The following is a 21,719-nucleotide window of genomic DNA, read 5'->3' on the forward strand; positions in this document are numbered from 1 at the left end:
TGATCTTTGAAATGTACACATAAACATATATATTATACATGCGATTTACATAAATGTCTATATCGGCTTTCTGTTTAGGCATACATTTACAAAATCACCCTGAGACTCATTCGGCTGAACACAGCTTAGCAAAGTGAATTTTGTTTAATAAAAAACTACAGCATTGCTTTAAATTAGTGATCGCTACTCCAAAACGGGTCGCTAACAAGACTGAAGGCAAATAATACTATGAAACTAATGATTTACTCATGCAAAGTGATAAGTCCATCAAATGAGCTACATACACTTGGTTCATTACCTTTTAAAAGGAAGAAAATACTTTCCATGCGAGTTGTTTACTTTAAAGACCGTATGTATTGAACTCTTTATCTTTGCACAAATTCATACGTCACGAAATTAGGCAGATGCTAAAGAGTTGCATGGCAATCCCCACATCTGTGAAAGCCATCAACACAACGACACTGTTAAATAATATACCGTTTCACATGTAATATGTGATGCAACAAAAACATTCAAGCGCATAAAATATCAAAACACAGAATTAAAGGTTCTGTTTTTGATAATACTTCCTTAAAATGCCATTTCTTACCATCAGGTCACTACTCTAGTTATAAATTAACAATAAACAACCTCTATATCAATTAATCGTCTTTTTTTTTTCAACATTGACTAATACATATTTAAAATCTTACAAATCTGGGCAATTCCAGCGTTATGGATGTAACATTCTGCATTACAGATGTGACATATACATTCTCAGATTTTTTTTTTGCTACTGATATACTGACCCATCTGTTCATATTTTACTGAACCACTCATGCTTGAGTCTAAACATTAACATAAATCTATGCCAGGGCTCCAGACTGCGACACATTTCGCAATTTGCAACCTGCAAATTTGGAATTTCTTCTAGTTACTGTGGAAAGACGAGTAGAACACATCACTGAGGTTTCCTGCTGTTGCAAACGTCATTGGCAAGTTATCACACACACAACGTGAGCGCATTACTGTGAGTCGCTGTTTACTTCAGCCCGAGGACTGATATACGAGACGTTTAAAACGAAACATACCGCTGAGGAATGTTTTTATGTTTATAAAGAGCATTGCGTTATCAACACAAGGTCGTGGGTACGATCCCTGGGAATTGCACATACTTAGAAACAAATCTATTTGAGAATGCACTGTAAGTCGCTTTTGATAAAAGCGTCTGCTAAAAACATAAATGTCAAACAAAAGTTTTTTGAGAGACGACATACGTTGTAGGATTTCTGTGAATCAAAACACACAAACTAGATGCAATAATACCCGACAAATGGAGAAGAGATGACTTTTCATAGAACATAAATAAGTTATTTTAATGTCATTTACAACTGCCCATTTATGAGGAATATGGATTTCTATGGATGAGACAAAGTGGCATTGCTTAACTATGGAAAATTCAATTTCAACATTGTCACCAGCAACTTAGCATACTGCTGGTATACATAAGCATACATACTGCTTGCTGGTCTTTTGGTAATGTGGTTTATCTTTACACAGTCTTAAAAGCTGAGTCCTGACAACAATAGACATTACAAACTAACAGTCATATTATTCGTTTTCAGATGCCACTTGCTTTAATACTCTGTTATGAACAGTGGCATTCATAGTATTTTAAGTGTGACTTTAATGTCCTCATACTTCGGGGCTTGTAACTTTTTAGACTTTTGAAGTACGCATGAAAAACTCTCAATTTTATTTGGCGCATTAGCTCTGTCTGACTTCCCTTTAGCACTGCCCTTCCCTGAGCTAAATCCCTGCTACGTCTTGCTCATCCTATATTTATATATATCCAGTCATTGCGTATCGACCGTGTCTGCCAGAGAGCGAGGACATATAAATAAAATACTTTCTATTACTCAGAAAAAATCTGATTCATTAAGACACAATGCAGTGGAACTACTCAAGTTATTTGAGCAACTATACTGTGGTTCTTAAGAACTTACAAAAAAAAGGCATTTTACTTAGGCATTTGATTCAATGTGTCCGCAAATCGATTTTGTAAGCGCTTGCAGCTTTCGAAACACTGTTAAATTCACCTTAAATTCCCTAAGCACTTCTGCTTAGTTCAAGACCCTCTATAAGTTCCCTCTCCAAACAACCCAGAACGCTGTTGCAAGCACCTCTAAGAAAGTTCACAGTGTGCTGTGGATATTAAAGGTCTTAACAGGTTAAAGTGAAGTGTTTTTAAAAGTCCAGAAGACCAAAATACAAAAAAACCTTGAGAAAAGAGCATTAAGCCCAATTCACATTTCGTGTCTAAAACCGTGCGGAGAACCTGAGCTGTACCTCTTTCCATCTTCAAATGATCAGCGGTGGAAACGGCACTCCGAAAAGTAAAACTATTTCCATCTGGATGTGCCGACTCCCCTAGATAAATGGGTCGTCGTGACAACATCGGCCCCTGTTTGCGCGCTCCTGAAAAAGAGGCGAAATGTGTGGGGCCTTAGAATGCAGAGAACCACAGAATAGACATCATACTGTAGCTGCAACCACCAAGCATGAATATGAAAGCCTAAAGCAATTTATGCCTTGTCCATGGATTAAAGTGAAAAGGATTCTTCTGACTGATTTTTATTCAGGCCAAATCATATTCCTTTAACCGACACTTTATCTAAATAGTCAAAACCAATAGAGGGTATGCATCGACGTCACTTTCCCACGTGAATACACCAGGACACACCCCCCCCGAGCACTGGGACACGTTCCCCTGAGTGGTAAAACATGCGGCATAAGACTAAGGAGAATAGGAGAAACACAGAAACCGGGACTAAAACACACAATTATTGCTGAAATTACAAGCAGCCGGACTCGACGGTTACGGTTGCTTACGACTTCACAGCGACTTAAAGAGGAATCAGGTGTTCCTGGACATGTTGCGCGGAATTGCATTTCCTGATATTGTAAGCAGTCATTTTCCTGAATGTTTTCCCACCCAGGAGGGCACGCTCCGGCATGCTCACGTGGTGTTCACGTATTAAAGTGACGACACGTGCATTCCCTCTATAGCGTTATAAAGGGAGATGTATTGAACCACAGTATGTATTATTCCTAGTTTGCATATTTTAAAAGCTATTTTTACTCTAAGAAAAAGATTATACTTACCTACACAAATTATCAACAATCTATAACTTTTAAGTGCTTTTTTTTTATCTTATAAGACCAAATAATGTTTTCTGTCCAAAAATTTTGATTGTATTTGTCTCCAGAGTGCTTTTCACTTTTTTTTCCTTTTGACTGTGAAACCATATTCCTGAAGCTTGGCAACACCTGACACCCATTTCAGTGTTTGACTAGCAAGTACTACAGTGACTAGTTACAATGTTTGACTTGCTTTTCCAAAGTGACCGTTAACTAGGTAGCCTATCACTTTAACATTCCCTTTAAGACATTCATATCGAACACTGTGTCACTCCAACATACTGTATTTCTAACACGGCAAAGTCTAATATTATTCAATTCTCAAGTTGAAGGTAAACACTGTAGAAATTTCATCTTTCACAGACAGTGCACAGCAATCAGATCTAAACAAATAAAATAAGAACTGCCATGAATTTTTTTATAAATGTATGCCATACTGAATTGTAGAGAAGTTCAGTAAATAAATTCACTGTAGCCATAAAATGCAAGGTTAGAGGAATACTGTCAAACTGCTTTTCTATGACTGTCAAACAGAAGGTTAAATGTACACTACAGATATTTCATAAAAGCGAGTCAAACCATCATTCCTAATGGATTTTACAAGCACCTCTTGTTGACAGAACAGATTTATACCACGTTCAAATCTTTGAATATTAAAATTTAAGTGCTGAAATCACATTTCACTCATCTATTTGGAGCACTGGGGTTCTTGAACTTATCTCGGTCTCATCAGTCATCACGCCATCCTATAATGTAAAAAAAACGCCTGCCATCCCCTGAGTAACACAATTCTAATATCACGGGTATCAGAAACAGCACTGCCCTGTGTGACTAAGCAGCTTCCAACCATACAGCTCCTCCAAAAATAAATTTGGCCGATTTTTGACCCGGCAACCAAACGGCAAACTGCCCTCTCTCTCCATCTGGAGTAAAGGATCTGCATCAAGATGATCTCTTGTCTAAGAAGAGATCATTCGAGCATCGCAAGATGTTGGAGAACTGTTAAAATCCTGCTTTAAATTCAACTGGCAGAGGTCATACGGTGTAAGTGACAAGACTGGTTATTTTCATTTATCCGCCCCGTAGCAGCTTCTCTCTCGGTCCATTGCTGTTAGGGTCTCATATAGAGAAGCACATGATGGAGGAAATGGTTTTTAAATTATTCCTCCCTGTTTCAACCACATTTTAGCACAAAGGAGCAATTCCACTTTCCCGAGGCTGAATCTAGTGAAGCAGGTGAAGAGGAGATGGACGGATTGCTCTGGGAGGTAAATTACAAAAGAGCTTCTGATTCCATCTTTTGAGTGGCAGATGAGACGTGGATTGATAATCCACAATTCATTCCCCAGATGCACAAATTGAGAAGAGCAGATACAAAACAGCAAAAAAACTATTCTGGGAGAGTGCGAGAGAGAGAGAGAAATAGACAAAAGAGTGCAGGAGGGAAACAAGGGGTAGCAATCACTAAACAAAATAAATAAATAAAAAGTGATGCCTATAAATGGGAAATCAAATGTGAAATGATTTCTGCTCTAGTCGGTGGGTTCGAGTAAAGCAGCTGATGTGGAACTCTCTAGGATGTTGTGAAAAAAATCAATGAGAACCCTATGCAAAACAAAAATGTGTGTGTGCACCATTAGTTAAAAAAACAAGTGGTTTTAACCAGTGGCGGAGCCAGGGGGTGTCCAAGGGGGAACTGAACACCCCTGACATCAAAATGGCCACCCTGGGTTTCACCCCAAAAGTTGATTCCCTACTTATGTTAATTGACATCAGATTTCACCTCTCGTTGAGCAAAGCTTTTATTTTGACATGTGGAGGCAGTGCTTGCATGTGACGTCATCGCAGCGAACACGAAAGTCAAGCAAGTCTGCGATTATCGTTTATCAAATTAACAAAAGGCTTTGAAAAATATGACAACAAGGTGAACAAAACTGCTCTTTTATCTGCTGTTTTATCAGATAACGTTATATGCTAATCTGATCCACATTAGTTTAAAGACACCTCTGGTGCTGCTTTGTTTTATTTTCTAAATTAAACAAGTTATCTGGGTTAAACTATGTTATTAACATTTTCATGATTTATAATTTATTTAATCTACATACATCTAGAACCACATTAATCTCATTACATTGTGCAATTTTTTTGTATACACAACTGTGGGAAGTAAATTATCACTTGTTCCTCTATTCAGAAATCCTAGGATTTATTTATTTATAATTGGATGCTAGGTCAGGTTTACACACACATTTTCTGTCATGGTCTGTGGCCGCCCTGAAGTAGCCTTGGCCACCCCCTGGCTACCCCATTTATAAAACTCGAGCTCCGCCACTTGTTCACAGCAACACATATACACAAAATAAAATATTCTACATATCTTGATATATATTAAAATATAAATATACAGAATGGCACACCGTGCCATTTATAAATATTATTTTTATTTGCAGTAGTGTGCCGTTATTATAAAACCAGAAATTATTTCACATATAAAACACAAAAATGATCTAAAAAAACGAATTTTAACATAGGCAAGACAAGAGAGAAAGAGAAATAAGATGTATCTTTAAAATTCTAATGATTTAAGATCACAAATACAACTTTAGATTTTAAGAAACAATAAAACAGCAGGAAAATTCTTTTAAAATGTGAGTGTATATATAAAAAGAATAAGAACAAAAGAAAAATAAATTAGAAAAAGAAGTTGAGATGAGATGAGGTTGATGTAAACCAGCACAGTGCTCAGGTTGTGAATGCACAGCTAAACAAGTGTGTTTTTAATCTGGATTTAAAAGCAGCTACTGTTGGTGAACATCTGATGTCTTCTGGATGCAGATTCCAGCTACTGGTGGTGTAATGGCTAAACGCTGAATCACCTTGTTTTGAGTGAACCCTTGTTATCTCTAACTGACTTTATCCTGATGATTTGATAAATCTGTTCGGTTTATATTTAATAAGCATATCTGAAGTTAGGTCCTAGTACCATTGAGTGATTGTGAGACAAGTAAGAATACTTTGAAGTTGATTCTTAACATAACTGGTAACAAGTGTAAGGACCTGAGGATTGGAGCGATATCCTTTTTTGATAAAGATTTTTTGGTTCTGGTCAGAAACCTGGCAGCAGCATTCTGTATGAGTGCCAGCTGTCTGATGGTCTTTTTGGGAAGCCCTGTAAGGAGTCCATTACAGTAATCCAGCCTGCTGGTGATGAAAGCATGAAATGGTTTCTCTAAATCTTGGTTTGAGACAAATAATCTGATTCTGGGTATGTTTCTGAGATGGTAGTACGCTGATTTGCTTCTTGCTTTGACATGACTGGTGAAACTAAGGTCAGACTCGAAAATGAGACGCCAACATTTTTTACCTTTTTGCCAGTGCATTGAGGAAATTAACAGCTGGATGTGTCTTTAGACCTCTTAGGTCGAGGTATATGTTTACCTTGTTAGTTTCTTCCTTGTAACCAAATACAATGACTTCAGTTTAGTTTTAATTTAACTGAAGGAAGTTTTGACACATCCAGCTGTGTCAAATTGTTAATTTCCTCAATGCCCTGGCAATGAGAGTCAATAGGCCTATAATCATTGGATGAGAGGGCTAGGTAGATTTGAGTGTCATCTGATGTGATCTACCGTATCAAAGGCAGCACTGAGATCTAGTATTACCAGAACTGATATTTTGCCTGAATCAGAATTCAATCGGATATAATTTATTATCTTCATGAGCACTGTCTCTTTGGTGTGATGCTGACAGAAACCAGACTGATAATTGTCCAGGTAGCTATTTGAGTTTAAGAATTCGGTCGCTGAATGAAGACAACATTTTCAATGATCTTGCCTATACAAGGAAGATTTGATATCGGTCTGTAGTAAGACAGTAAGGTTTTGTCTAGATTGCTCGTTTTTCGAAGAGGTTTGACAACTGCAGTTTTTAGGGACTCTGGGAAAGTTCCTTAGAGCAGTGAGGCATTAACTATTTTTAGGAGATCTGCTTCCAAACAGTTAAACACTTTTTAAAAAGAATGTGGGAAGTGTGTCAATCGGATATAATTTATTATCTTCATGAGCACTGTCTCTTTGGTGTGATGCTGACAGAAACCAGACTGATAATTGTCCAGGTAGCTATTTGAGTTTAAGAATTCGGTCGCTGAATGAAGACAACATTTTCAATGATCTTGCCTATACAAGGAAGATTTGATATCGGTCTGTAGTAAGACAGTAAGGTTTTGTCTAGATTGCTCGTTTTTCGAAGAGGTTTGACAACTGCAGTTTTTAGGGACTCTGGGAAAGTTCCTTAGAGCAGTGAGGCATTAACTATTTTTAGGAGATCTGCTTCCAAACAGTTAAACACTTTTTAAAAAGAATGTGGGAAGTGTGTCAATCGGATATAATTTATTATCTTCATGAGCACTGTCTCTTTGGTGTGATGCTGACAGAAACCAGACTGATAATTGTCCAGGTAGCTATTTGAGTTTAAGAATTCGGTCGCTGAATGAAGACAACATTTTCAATGATCTTGCCTATACAAGGAAGATTTGATATCGGTCTGTAGTAAGACAGTAAGGTTTTGTCTAGATTGCTCGTTTTTCGAAGAGGTTTGACAACTGCAGTTTTTAGGGACTCTGGGAAAGTTCCTTAGAGCAGTGAGGCATTAACTATTTTTAGGAGATCTGCTTCCAAACAGTTAAACACTTTTTAAAAAGAATGTGGGAAGTGTGTCAAGGCTGTAAGTTAACGCTTTTAAGATGCTGTACCGTTTCTCTAAGGTTTTGTGATCAATTGTCTGAAATTCAGACAGAGTTACTGATGTTGTTGTACTGAAGTCAGACTGACCTGACTGCCGCATGGAGCTTTGCTGATTTCCATTCTGATATTATTGATCTTCTCAAGGAAAAAAGTAGCAACCTCATTGCATTTGTCGTCAGACAGCATTTACCTGGGAACTTGACTAGGGGGACTGTTAGTCTCTCTACAGTTGCAAAAAGAGTGTGAGTGTTATTTATGTTGCAGTTTATAATATTAGAGAAAAATTCTGTCTAGCTTTGCATAAGTCAACATTGAAGGCATGCAGACTGTCTATATAGATGTTATAGTAACTTCAAGTTTTTGTTTTACTGCTGGTGTGTTTCTCCAGAGACAAGTCTATCTTCAGTGGCAGGACTGATTGATATATCAATGAAAATACAGAAATGATCAGAAATGATTAAATAGAGCTGCTATTCCTCCACCTCTCCTAATAGCTCTGCCAACATTTATAAAAGTGAAGTTTGGGGGGGCAGATTCATTGAGGATTGTAGCACTACAACTATCATCTATCTAAGTTTCATTTAGAAACATGAAGTCCAGTTTGATACTGGTGATGAGGTCATTGACCAAAAAGCATTTGTTTTTTAGTGAACGGATGTTCAAAAGTGCCAATTTCATAGTAACTGTTTTTTGTTTTTTACCCCTTTGATTCTCAGAGTGACGTCTAGTAGGCGGTAGATAAGATAGGTTTGCCATACGACTGGAAAGGGCCTTAGTTTTCACTTACTCATCAGGACAGATATAGGGAAAACTAAAGGAACACTGGGTTCCCATTGTTCTGTAAATATTTGAGATTGCTGCTGTTATCATATCGGGGACCCAATTCATAGGTGTGAACCCTGGCGTTGCGGCAGAGGCCGAAGAGCTCTTTCAGAGGGAATGCGCTGGCTTGGTTGACCCAGAGACTTTGGTTGTTGTGGGGCACGTCGTTTTTTAGTTGAAACTTGTTGACTAGCGACAATGGAGTGGGAGAGTTTTGTTCCAGCAAACACTAGTTCCTCCATTTTGTCTGAGAAGCTCAAAAGAGATGATGTTGGAGAGAAGTAGAGACTGTGTAGTGAAAGCGGCTGTAAGTCTGGTGTTTCTGAAGGCTGAAGTATGTTGTTGTGGCTCTCTCGGTTGTTATCCACAGAAACGTCCTTGGGTGTTGAGTCTTCGTCATCGTCCAACTGATGTGATGTCACTGGGCAGGGTACTGCCTGAGTGGTTATATCCAAATGTCCATCCGACTGCTGAGGTGGGTCAACGAGGTCATGTGTATGTGTGCCATTCAGGAGTGGATTGGCACACTCTGCTGATGGGTGAAGGAGGGAGAAGAGGATATTGTCCTTTAGCGATCTTGAACAATGTTGGTTTGGTTGGAGGAAATCTGTTAACTCCAAAAGTGATTAAAGTTGTCAACGAAGTTCAGTCCTCTCATGTTGCAGGTTTTTTGCAGCCATATATTCAGACCGAGTAGCCGAGAGAACATATTTATTCCCGAGCTGGGAGATGAAGATTCAGCTTTCCAAGCATTTCAAAGAGTTCATTAAAGGGATAGTTCAGCCAAAGACTCCAATTTGCTGTTTATTTACTCACCCTCAGGCCATCCGAGATGTAGGTGACATTTTTTCTTGAGTAGAACCATAAAGAAGATTGTTTGGTAAATCCACAGCCCTATCTGCTTCATATAACGGGAGTCTATCGGGTTTCGCCGTCCTAAGAGTTCCTACAGCACATAATTCCAAAAAAGGGCTCCTGGCGACATGTTGACATTTCGAGAAGTGACTCGCTCGATATGAGTTTTTGGCTGAACTATCCCTTTAAAATCCCTTTTTAGGAGCTCTGACAGCTGTTTTCAAATATCATTTTTCCCCACACGTATGACAATTCGATTTACATACTTATGTTGTGTCAGGATGTTGGACAGTTCCTTGCTTGCATCAGCAATCATTACTTGAGGGAAATAGTATGTAAGTATAGCCCTACTACGAAGGTTTCTGACAATAGTGTCCCCCACTATCAGAGTATTGGGCTCGGCTGCATTCTGAGCAGAGCGCTGTTGCCTGTTTGACACCAAGCTTCTGCCAGCTAGAGTGTCCCATTTTGATTTTTGTCTGACCACATTTGGGGATTCTTCACCCATATTCACTAGTGCCTCAAATCTATTCTATAAGATGAACAGGGGGTGGTAGAATACCAACATTGTCTAGTCAAGTTTTATCCATATCTGGGGTAGATGAAGCTAATGCAGCAATTTGTGAAACTCTTGACAGTCTGATGATACGAGCAACTTTAGGTCTTGCGCACTGTTTCTGCCAACGGTTTGAGTCCTCAGTTACCTTTGTTTGCATCTATTCTGCAGGTTTGTCTGAGCTCACTATAATCTGTTGAGAAGTATGGTGTTCACAGAACTCACCGGCTATATGCCGAGGCTCAGCTGTGTGTTCCTGCAGGGATGGCAGTATCGCAAGTAACTTTGTTTTTGAGAACTGCAATCTTTTGTAGAAGTTTGTGGCAGTTTGAGCAGCAGGTGGTTGTTGATCCAAAAGAAGGTATTTTCACACAAGTTTAAGTGTGGGCAGTTGAGTTATCCTTAACAATTTCCATCAGTAAGCTGATAGATCACAATCCAAAGATGTTGGAGTATTTCGTCTTTGGTTTTATTTCCTAATTGTTTAGTCTGAGCACTGTCCTGAACTGCTGGTGTTTAAATAAGATAAAGCATAAAAGAAGAAGCACAAAGTACAGAGGGCTTGTAAATGCGTCCGAACAGTAGCATAGCCAGAAGCAAAAAATTAATAGGAATGAATTATCTTTGTATTTTATTGCATTTCCTGCTGAAAATCTTGTTACCATAACATGTCCTTCTATGTCTGGGTACATGACATGTTGTTAATTTGATTAGTTAAATTAAAATAGAAAATTGAAATTACTAAAATTGAAATAATTGCATGTTCTAGTGTATGTTCTCAAATGAAAAATACGGCACATTTCTATTTATGCATAATAAAAATTAAGAAATAGTGGAAAAAGTAAGTGTCCATGAATGATTTTCTCATCCTCCATAACATTTTTAAAGGACTGTTTACACAGACACAAATATATTTACATTAAGCTTGGCTTTGTTTGAAGTATCACATTGGCCAGTACCCTCCAAATGGCTACAAAGTTAACAGATTTCTTTATAATGCTCATACAATAAGTTAATTCTTAAAGTCCCAGTGAATCGGATGTTGCGATTATTTTTATCTCTATTTTTTGACGCATTTCCTAGTGAAATGGAATTTCTAATGAGAAAAATAGTGGGCGTGGCTTTCAGATGCAGATTTTAGCTAAAGATTCACACGATTAAAAAAAGTGAATGGCCCATATTGATAAACTATTTACAATTAATGCTGCACTATTTCATGAAAAAATATGTATTTGTATTTTTCATTTCCCTGGGACTTTAATATTTTATGGCCATTGGTTCTCAATACAGGTAGTTTTTAACATTAAAAAAGTCAACATTTATATTTTTAAAAAATGAACTTCTAATTTCTAAGTATGTATTACTTAATATAATGAATACTTGCCTAGGCATCATGTTTTTAAGCAAAACATAGTATATGTTTGTTCTGTTAATGTAATGAGATAAAAAACGTGTTATATTTTTGACAGGAATGCTTTTAAGCACCACCTTGTTTTTGATGCCTACAAAAAAATGTCTTGATGCTAGTATTTAAAAAAAAAGTCATGTTTGACATCTTGGAAACCAAGGTTTTGTTAGAATCCTAGTATTAGTATCATTTATAGATGAGCATGTATATAACATACAGAAAGGCACCAAATATGGGCCCTTTAACAGAGAAGATCAGAGAGTTTAGATGTCTATCTATGTTTCTGTTCATACAGAGGAATATCAGGCCCTATACAGTCATCCTCAGTGATGCCACACATGAGACTGGAGATCATGCTTGTTATATTGGGTTGGCGTCTCAAAGCTCTACACTCTAAGTAGGTGGTTCAAAAGCCAAAGCCAGTCGCTCAAGAATCTGACTCTGTTATGCTCGGTATTTCATAAAAGATTCATGCTTTGTATACTAACACTTTGTTTTCATTTTAATAACTAGTTTCAGAGTGGCAGAGGATTCAGCATTTTTAAAAGATTGCAGAAAATTGTTGATATTCTCACCATGCTGATGCACTGGGGACATATTGTACCTACACTGCAAACAGCTTAACTAATATTAAGTTAAAAAAACAGCTAGTTGGATGATTTTTGGATGCATGAATAAAAGCAGTAGTCTCAGATGCGCAAATTTCCTGTTTATCAGATACACTGTTTTTCATATGATTAAATAGAGTGTTGTCAAAGTTGACAGTTACTTTTTAATGCTTAATTTGGTTAGAAATTTGCAAAACCCACTGACAAACACAAAGGGTGACTGATAATAATGATTAATGGCAGTTAATATAAATCACGCTATACAGAGATAACAGGTTTTTTAGAAGGACAGCAGCGATGTCCACCAATGTGCTGCCCATAGTACTGAGAAGTTAGAAAGTGCTTGCTTGCTGAATCATCCTGAATGAATGTTTAGAGTTATTGCCACTCTGGCTGAATGAAGTTTGCAATCATTCAGTAGAGCCGTAACTTGATCAGTGTCTCTGCTATGAGAAAATATTTTCATACATGTCAAACCCAATAGAGCCATCAACGGCGACAGCTCTGGATCGCCTGTTACCTAATCTAGTCACATAGAGAACATTAATCACACCTTCGCTCAATTACTGTTATTCTCTTCTCTCTCTTCCCTTTTCATATCTAAGATTAAGACAAACATGCATGAGGTCGTGAAATAGTTTTAAGGGGCTGAACATCTTAAACTACATATCATTCACCTTTTCAGGTCTCTGGGGTGATGTGTGGCCTCTGAGCCGATCAAATATAATTCCTTTAATATTCTATAAAACGGTCAGTGATCAAGGTGAATGGAAAAAGCAGAGATCGGTAAATGGAAAAATAGGAAAACGTCTTATAAAAGGCTACAGATTAAAAAAAAATTCGGCCTCATTCATGAGACGTTCGTAAATATATGAGTAAATTCAGAGTAATTTGCATGTAAAACAGACCTAACCGAAAACTTTCCTCTGGATTCACAAATACTTCAAAAACGTCAGATTTCGTAGTAAAATGTCTGTGTGTTAATGAATTCCCATGATAGCAGCAGGTGTACATCTCTTTCGTACCAACAAACCTATTGAAAATAGAAACTTTCCATGAATATAAAAAATTAAGTCAAAAAGAAACATCGTTCTACTCCTGTTTCATGAATGAGGCCCTTTGCACGGACTTCAAATATAGTACATGATACTTCTACAGAGCTGCACAGAAAACAAATCACATCAACAACTTTACAATGATAAATTCTCAAATATTTATAAAATACTCTATTGACTTATGTCAGGAAATCAGTAAAAGAGTGACACTTCAGCCGAACCCTCATCCACTCTCACACCAATAACCTGGAGGGATTGTTTGCTATCTGAATGCAACACTTGGTTTATTGAACAAATATAAGACATAGCCTCCAGGGATATTCTTCCAAGAGGATTCAATTGTGAACTAATCCGTTTAAGGATTTCCAATATATCCGTTTATGAGAAGATAATTCTGTAAATGTCAATCAAAATATAGACCGCAAAGTATTACAGTGAGTTGCCAACATCACTGAAAAGTATCAGGAGACTACAGTTATACCGGCCCAATCCAGCTACATATGTGATCCTCTGAAAGTAATTATCCTCCACAAATGATTGTAATTTTCCCCAGTCGTCCAAACACATGTAAACATTTACTCACATCACTTACAATCTACAATCCATCAATAAAACTTACCAGCAGATGATGCCACCGCTGCGATTTCATAGGCTGTTTAGGAACGCAATTGCTTCCCATCTAAATTCATAGAGGGAGATTATGTGCGTAATCAAATGAGCAGCTCTAAATGAATGTGTTTGTATTGAGCTTTTGAAGACTCTGATCTGAGATCAGGGTGAGTGAGGTTTGGACCACAAGGCCGGCTGAGGAAGAGACAATGAGCCCCTTGGGTTCTTTTATTATGACAACCGAGTGGTATTATTATGACAACCGGTCATCAGCTAGAGTCTTGAGTCCATGGCTCTGAAACTGAGGGATAACACAAGATATCTAGCACGTACAGAAAAGATAAAAATTATTTATAAGAGTAGGATTACATCACAACCACTGTGAAAAAATGCATGTATGTGTCTGGTCCCTATTAACAGCCATCGCATCTGATTGCCTTATCTGGACCACAATCCAAATGTTCCCCCTTTCTCTATTTGGGTTCGATCTGTGCTACACTTGAATCATTGTGCTGCAGTTGTTAATCCATATTGCTAGTTAACTGCTAAGAAAGAGAAAGTGCCAAAATAGATCTTTGTTTTCAAGAATAAATACAGAAACCCACATCCATCTAATAGGCCCAAAAATACTTCAATTGTTGTGAAGAAAGTGGGCTGTCCAAAATTCTTATTCCACAAAGGCAGGCAGAAATTATCTTATGCTAACACACTCGCAAAACATTGAAGGGTTCACAATAGTATACAGTATATAGTATAACTGCCTTCATATAGGGAGAAAACCAAGTTAGCATGAACCACATCACAGACCACCCTTTTTAGACAGGATAAAGTGCAATTTGATGGTGCGTAGCCAAAGTTGAATTGGAAAACATCGTTTACATTATCTAAACAAACCTAACATCAACGTTTTGACAATTGATTTTGATTTGAAATGAGAGGAAGAGGAATTTTCTAAATTGCTAGTTAAAGAAAGCACACAACAGAGGAACTTTCATGAGATATCATTCACAAACCATGACTAATTTAGTTTTTCCCGATATGTACAGTACAATGGATATGACAAACTTACTATAACATTTTTAAAAAGTATAATCTATTTTACCACATTGTTTTTAAGTACTTGTATGAAAACAATGATGATGATTCAGTTAAAATATATAGCTAAATTAGAGCATTAAATTATTCTAACATAGTTCATGAAACAAAATTGAAATCCTGCACCTAAAGACCATTTCATTGAATGCGCGCGCCTGGACTGCAGCTACTTTTTGGTCGGTCTTTGTTTATCGGTCTGACTATTATATAACTTTCTTAAATAAAATTTATGTTAATTTTAATTAATATTATTTTATTGAATAATAATTGTATTAAATAAATAATTTGTTGAATATTGTTGTATATATGTATTGTATTAAAAAATAATTTGTTCCGGTAAAGAGATAGCAAAGTAACGGTTCTTTTGATATCAGAAATAATCTACAGGCACTTTTGTGAATGTGTACTGCAGGGGTGTCCAAAGTCAGTCCTGGAGGGCATGTGTCCTGCAAAGTTTAGCTTCTACCCTAATCGAACACACCTGAACAGCTAATCAAGGTCTCACAAAGCAGACTAGAAACTTCCAAACAGGTGTGTTGAGCCAAGTTGTAGCTAAACTCTGCAGGACTGTGGCCCTACAGGATCGACAGTGGACACCCCTGGTGTACTGGAAGTTACGGGCCGTCCACAAACGCGCACAAGTGCAGTAACATTTGTTTATGTCGTTGCTTTAAAACCATCTATACATTTCTATTTTTTGTTCATTATTAATGATATTTTATCGATCAAAAAAAGTATGTTTGTTAAAGTCACAATGTTTATAATGATAAAAATTTGTATCTCCATTTTAAAAATCTACATGAAGTACATATATATTTTTTAATTTAACTTTTTTCAATCTTAAAGAAACATTTTATACAATCAAGTTTTTCCCATATTATAACCGAAAAAAAAACTAAAACATACAAAATAAAATAAAATTATAAAGCAACATTAACAATAATTAATAAAAAAGTAATAAAAAAGTCAATAATAATAAGTAAAATAGAGTAAAATAATTATGACGATAATAAATAAGCAATTTACAATTTAGGAATGTGATATAAAGTGCATTAAAAAGTACAGAAAGAGCAGCCCTAACACTGACTGTGTATGTGCGTGTGCTTGCGTGTGCGTATGACTGAGAGAGAGTGACTAAAAGGTTTTATAGGTTATCAGTTTTCCCCTGTTACCAGAGAAGAAAAAAGAGATTGACCACAGCTGAGCTGCCCTTACATTTGTGCTGAAATATTATCATCTCCACGCCTGGCTGCAACATCCCCTTAAAAAAAAGCAAGTCTGTCTTCCCTCCAAGTCGATTAATATTGATTCCGTGTTTACACAAGTATGTGGGTCTCCTCAGGTAGAACCAAATTACTCTGAATTGCACTAATACTGCTCAGCCCCTCAAGGAACACAGGAAAGCATTAGTCGTCCACATGCGAGAATAAAAACGAAATGAAAGAAAATAATCAGGATGCAGTCAGGAGTCTGTCGAGGGACTCTGGTTTACCCAGCTGAAGCACAGCCCTGCTGAAAAAAAAACTGAGTGAATTTCCCTGATGGTCACTGATGGTTTAAAACTGGTGACCAGCTGTGATGAAACGGCCGTACGAAAACCCGGCTGTCTACTGTAGTTAAGCGAACTGGTGGTGACATCAGCACACCTGCTTTCAAAACCCAACATATGCTGATGACCAACGATGTTAGCATTTCGAACAGGGCGGGTGGGCCAAAACCGTCCGTAAACCCCTACAATGAAACCGAATCGGCACAATTATGCTCTTAAACATAACAATGTTGTTCTGCTCTGATCCCTGTGTGAGCTGTTTAGAGACATGGCCCGCTGCAAATTACCCATCATACATGCTGCCTATGAATAATTCATCCAATTTCTGTGCGGCATTGTGCAGGGAGGCCTCATACTTTCACAGTCATACATTTAGCACTAGTCTGGGGTCTCAGATTAATTATTCCTGCTATTAAGAACATGATTGCAAGCATCTCGTAACGATAATTTCCCCAAAACTGGGAATTCGTAGTTATCCAAAGCCATCGCGGTACACTGGCAATTTACAGGCGTGAATCTCTCGCCCCACACTTCTTGCGTGATTTCAGCGCTTGAGGTCAGTGGGAATTGCGGAAATGCTAATAAGCTCCTAATAAAGACCCGTTGAGGACTGGTTAAACCCATTTCAGTTTCATCTCTCGTACCACACGGAGGAAAACTAATGAGGACGAAGAGGAATGTTGGAGAATTCCCCAAGGTAGGTGTTCACTTGCTGCTACTTTATTTTAAATAAATAACCACACATTATTCATGCATGTCGTGCAAGTTATTCAGATGAGATTTTTGATGTGACCTCCAGTTAGGGCTGCACGATAAGTCGGAAAGAAACCACACGCGATTTGGCGGTTGGCTGCGATGTTCAATGCACAGTTTGTCTGTGAAATGCAGTTAGTTGCAGCTGCATCCGAAAGCCAGAGTGCACACTTGCAGAGAAACTCAAATAATCCAGTGAAGTAGTCACCGCGTATAACCAGGAAATGCCGTCACTTTCCATCACTGTTTTTCAAACCTCCTTAGGTATTTTCATGATAATAAAGTATATTTATAAGGATGATGTTTGACGGGTGTAGCTTTTTAAATGCATGTTTTAAGCGAATCAAATGCTCAGTGCTTTCAGATTGAGCAGCATTTCCCACAGATCACAGAGCCGTGCTTCATGAACAAGCTGCGCATAAAACATAATCGCAGCCTTTGCGATTTCACAATCGCGATAGCCACAACGATTTAATCACGATTTGAATGGGAATTGCGATTAATCGTTCAGCCCTACCTCCAGTGGAAACGCTCACGGCCATCCGTGAACTGACACCCCACTGCAACCGGCAAAAAAAGTCAATTTGCAAATCACAATGTAATTATGACACTTCCATCTCTGGAAAGATCTGGCCGGACTGTTCTCATTCTCGCCTCGCCTCGTAGGGCAAATTGAATGCCATCGACAGACAGTAAACAAGGCGTTTGCATCACGCGGGTGGTTCTGAAGATTGATTGATGGCCCACGCCTGCATGAGATGAATAATCAGGGAGCGAGACGTCTGTCACAGCCACAGATCAGACCTGAAAACATGATAAATCACAGCAGACAGGAAGGGTCCAGCACCCTTGGCGCTGCTGTAAAAGTTGAGGGGAGGGCTTGATTAGCACATGTGAGATGAGGCACAGAGATGAAGTTCTCCAGGAATAGCAGAAAGAAGCAGTGGAGAAAGATGGCCAACAGCTGCTCTTTGAAACGCTGAAAGGACTGCTGACTTCTGCTGAGAGATACTGAAAAGAGAGACGCCAGGATAATAAGGGTTCTTTTATCTTTGAAGCGTGGTCGAGATGGACTTTGATTACGTGTGTGAGTGTACACCAGGGCATGTGCCTTAAGATGTGTGGTTGTGTGCTCTAGTCATTCAGATACACATTTTCTTAGAAATAATTTTACCAAAAATAAACAATATCATTCGTGTTAATCGCCGTTTGTAGATATATTTGGCATTATTCATTGTTAATCATTTTGCAATACTGGACACAAGCTATGGAAACAAACTATTGATGACTTTAAAAGATTTGGAATCTAGTGCCAACATCTGACCTCTCTGGACTACTTTTGTTTCTTTGGTGCTTTTACTTGTTTTATGAGGCTGTGTGTCAACATTCCGTCCAAATCCCAGCTCTTAGTCCTTTCCTAACCCATACGTCTTTCTCTCTCTCCCTGTGTAAATTTCTGTTGTCTCTCTCTACCAAACTATTTATTGAAGCGGCAGTGTAAAGGACAAAAACATTATTGCATTATATAACCTGCCCTGTACATTAGATGTTAAAGCTGCCAAAAGACAGGACTCATGTTCATGGATGAGGTTATGAATTCAAGTTTAAAGTAACATAAACTTTGAAGTAAACTTCAAGGAATAGTTCACCGTCGGAATTAAAATTCTGTCATCATTTACTCACCCTCTTGTCATTTCAAACCTGTATGACTTTCTTTCTTACACAGAACACAATATAAGATATTTTGAAGAATGTTGTAAACCCCCCCATTCAATTGCATCGTTTAAAGTAGAAGTGAATGGGGGGCTGTGCTGTTCTGTTACCAACATTTTTCCAAATAGCTCTATTTGTGATTTGCAGAATAGAAAGTCATACAGGTTTGAAAGGGGCGTGTAAATGATGACCGATTTTCATTTTGAAGCTGAACTACTCCTTTTAATTCACATTACTGTATTTCATCATGAATAAATTACAACTCAAACATTCCACTTTCAATGCTGCCAACTATTTTCAATGGAGAGTAGCTAAAGCTTGCCTGAAAATTCTCTGAATGTCTTATTTATTCAACATTATTCAGCCAAATGCACAACAAATTTGTTTTCATTTAGTTATGAAAACTACTGTTGTGCTATTAAAGAGTGAATATTTTGGGATTTTTAAGGTCCTACTTTGGTTTACGAAGTGTCCAACAACAAGTTTACGAACATACAAGGTGTAAAATCATCCGTCTAATCACAGTCGCAGTGTTGCAAACATAACGACGATTATTCACGTGATTCAGAGTCGACACCTTTTACAATTACTTTGTTATTCGTTCACTTTCGGCTTAACAGCTTGGCAGACTGCTTATATTCACAAAGACAGCCATTATTACTTTTGAATAGATGAGCTACATTCTGTCCAAACAGCTAGATTTGTTTTAAATGAAGGGAACAACTAAGGTGGCGCAAACAAAACTAAGGTGGCGCAAACAAAACTAAGGTGGCGCAAACAGAGACAATAAATTATTATTTCTTAAGTGCTGTTTGTGTACAAATACACCTAAGTGGGTTTACTGTATGCATTAGCTTGTTGGCATAAGACACTTGTTGCACACTGCAGTAAACTAGATAAAAATTGAACATCACATCAGATCAAAGCTGGATGTCAAAACTGTATAAATCACTCACATTTAGGCAGTGGCAATCAGTAAAGGATCAGCAGTGTAATTGCAAAAACCCATTGCTTAAACAATTCTATTGTTTGGAATTTTTAAAGTGCAACTGAATGGAAAGCACATTTGTGTATAATATAAACCTGGGCCCAAACAAAACGAAAGAAATTAAACTGTCCTACCACAGGATATGAACTTCAGGTTCAATGCAAGGCAGAAAAGATGTTCCACTTTTTGGGGAATTCACCTTAAATCTTGGATGAACCTCTCGGTGAAGAAACCATTGCTGGCAGAAACCAATCTGTGTATATATATATATATATATGAGTGTACATTTAGAAAGATAAATTAATCATTGTAAAATAGTCTACTGTGTGATTGTTACATGCTCATGAACAATATTTCCAGACATCGTTTGTGCAACATTTAGCTAACGGTAACGTAAGATGTTACATAAACTTGAATTGTACTTGCACACATTCTGTTAAACACAGTTTGTATAACTATACATTGAATAAATATTCAACTTGCTCACATATAAAGCTATTTAATAATTAACTGAGCGACATTTTGCTTGTTTACACCGACTAAAAGCACCCCACGCTAGCACAAACATAGCCTACAATGGGACTTATCGTTCACATTTCAATAAAGTATTGTAAATAATGTGTGTCACTCTTATGGGTTAAATCCATTTAAGAGTAAATCCATTTATTAAAGCAATAAATCAATGAATTAAACACAAACAAACTGTAACTCACCACAGTTTGTGATATAGATATGGTGCAACATCTGAAGTAAGCTCTGCTTAAACGCATAATAGTACAGTACAACATAAAACTAGGATTGTTTCATAACATTTATGGAAATAAACCGTAAAACTGGTATATTTTTGAGAGGAGAATCCACACTGTGACAACGCCATCATTTGTTTTCAAACTATGCCGTCCGCTTGCGCAACCCATAGGACAAAACGTGAACTACACCCAACACTCAAATGAACCCTCTGATGTCTGTCACAAATAAAATGCAAAAATAAACTGCAAAGAAGAGAACATTCTGGAAGCAAAGTCATGGACCATGTCACCGAATGAAAATGTGGATTTCTGCATTTAAAGATTTATCCTAATGTAAGCACAGTCTAAACATATTTGAATATTGTAAGCAACTAACATTGACATGAATGTACATTTGACCAATTCACACCTGTAAAGCACAGAAAAAAATTGACACTTTTTTCACAAGCTGCAGGTACACATTTAAACTCTTTCTTTAAACTACAATGTCTCTGTAGGTACACTAGAAGGTATTTTTAACCACATATTTCTTGCCGTACAGTTTTACCTGAGAACAGTTTTCCCTGCACAGAAATTAACAAACTAATAAAAAAAGCTGATGAGTTAAAAAGCTTTCAAGCTTTTTTTCGAGAAAATAAATGAATAAAGTAATACTTTGGAGACACTACATTTCAAGAACAAAATAATGAAAATGACCCAAGTTAAAAGCAATCAAGCAACAACACTTCATGACTGTGTTTATTTTCTATTACTGTGAGGGTGGTGGGTTTATGAGGGAGAAAGTTTTTCTCTGTTTACAACCCTGAATCTGCCCTTTCCCCCCTCATTTCTTCACGGTCCTGTGGGGCAAGAGGCTAATTTATCTAAACTGAGCAGAAGAAGCTCTTCTGGGGCAATAATTAATCCCTCATTTATGACATATAAAAACAGGATAAGCCAGGATGGTCAGAGGCTTATTTCTCTATGACGTTTGCATCAGAGGACCTCAGGGCTGCCGTCGTGTCAGATCCGGCTCACCAAACCATCACACTCTGCCA

General features: G+C 37.6%; 1 long non-coding RNA gene across 1 annotated transcript in view; it reads right to left on the minus strand.

Moving 5' to 3' along the window:
- LOC130435936 (uncharacterized) overlaps positions 1-20,799 on the minus strand; it is a 131,180-nt gene extending 110,381 nt beyond the window's left edge. Inside the window, exons 1-2 of the long non-coding RNA XR_008908900.1 lie at positions 20,647-20,799; positions 20,068-20,186 (exon numbers count right to left, since the gene is read on the minus strand). This is a non-coding gene — a long non-coding RNA (uncharacterized LOC130435936). The remainder of the gene's footprint in view (positions 1-20,067; positions 20,187-20,646) is intronic.
- Positions 20,800-21,719: the final 920 nt, after the last annotated feature.

This window comes from Triplophysa dalaica, chromosome 14 (genome assembly GCF_015846415.1).
Source record: "Triplophysa dalaica isolate WHDGS20190420 chromosome 14, ASM1584641v1, whole genome shotgun sequence".
In the NCBI taxonomy this organism is placed as follows: domain Eukaryota; kingdom Metazoa; phylum Chordata; class Actinopteri; order Cypriniformes; family Nemacheilidae; genus Triplophysa; species Triplophysa dalaica.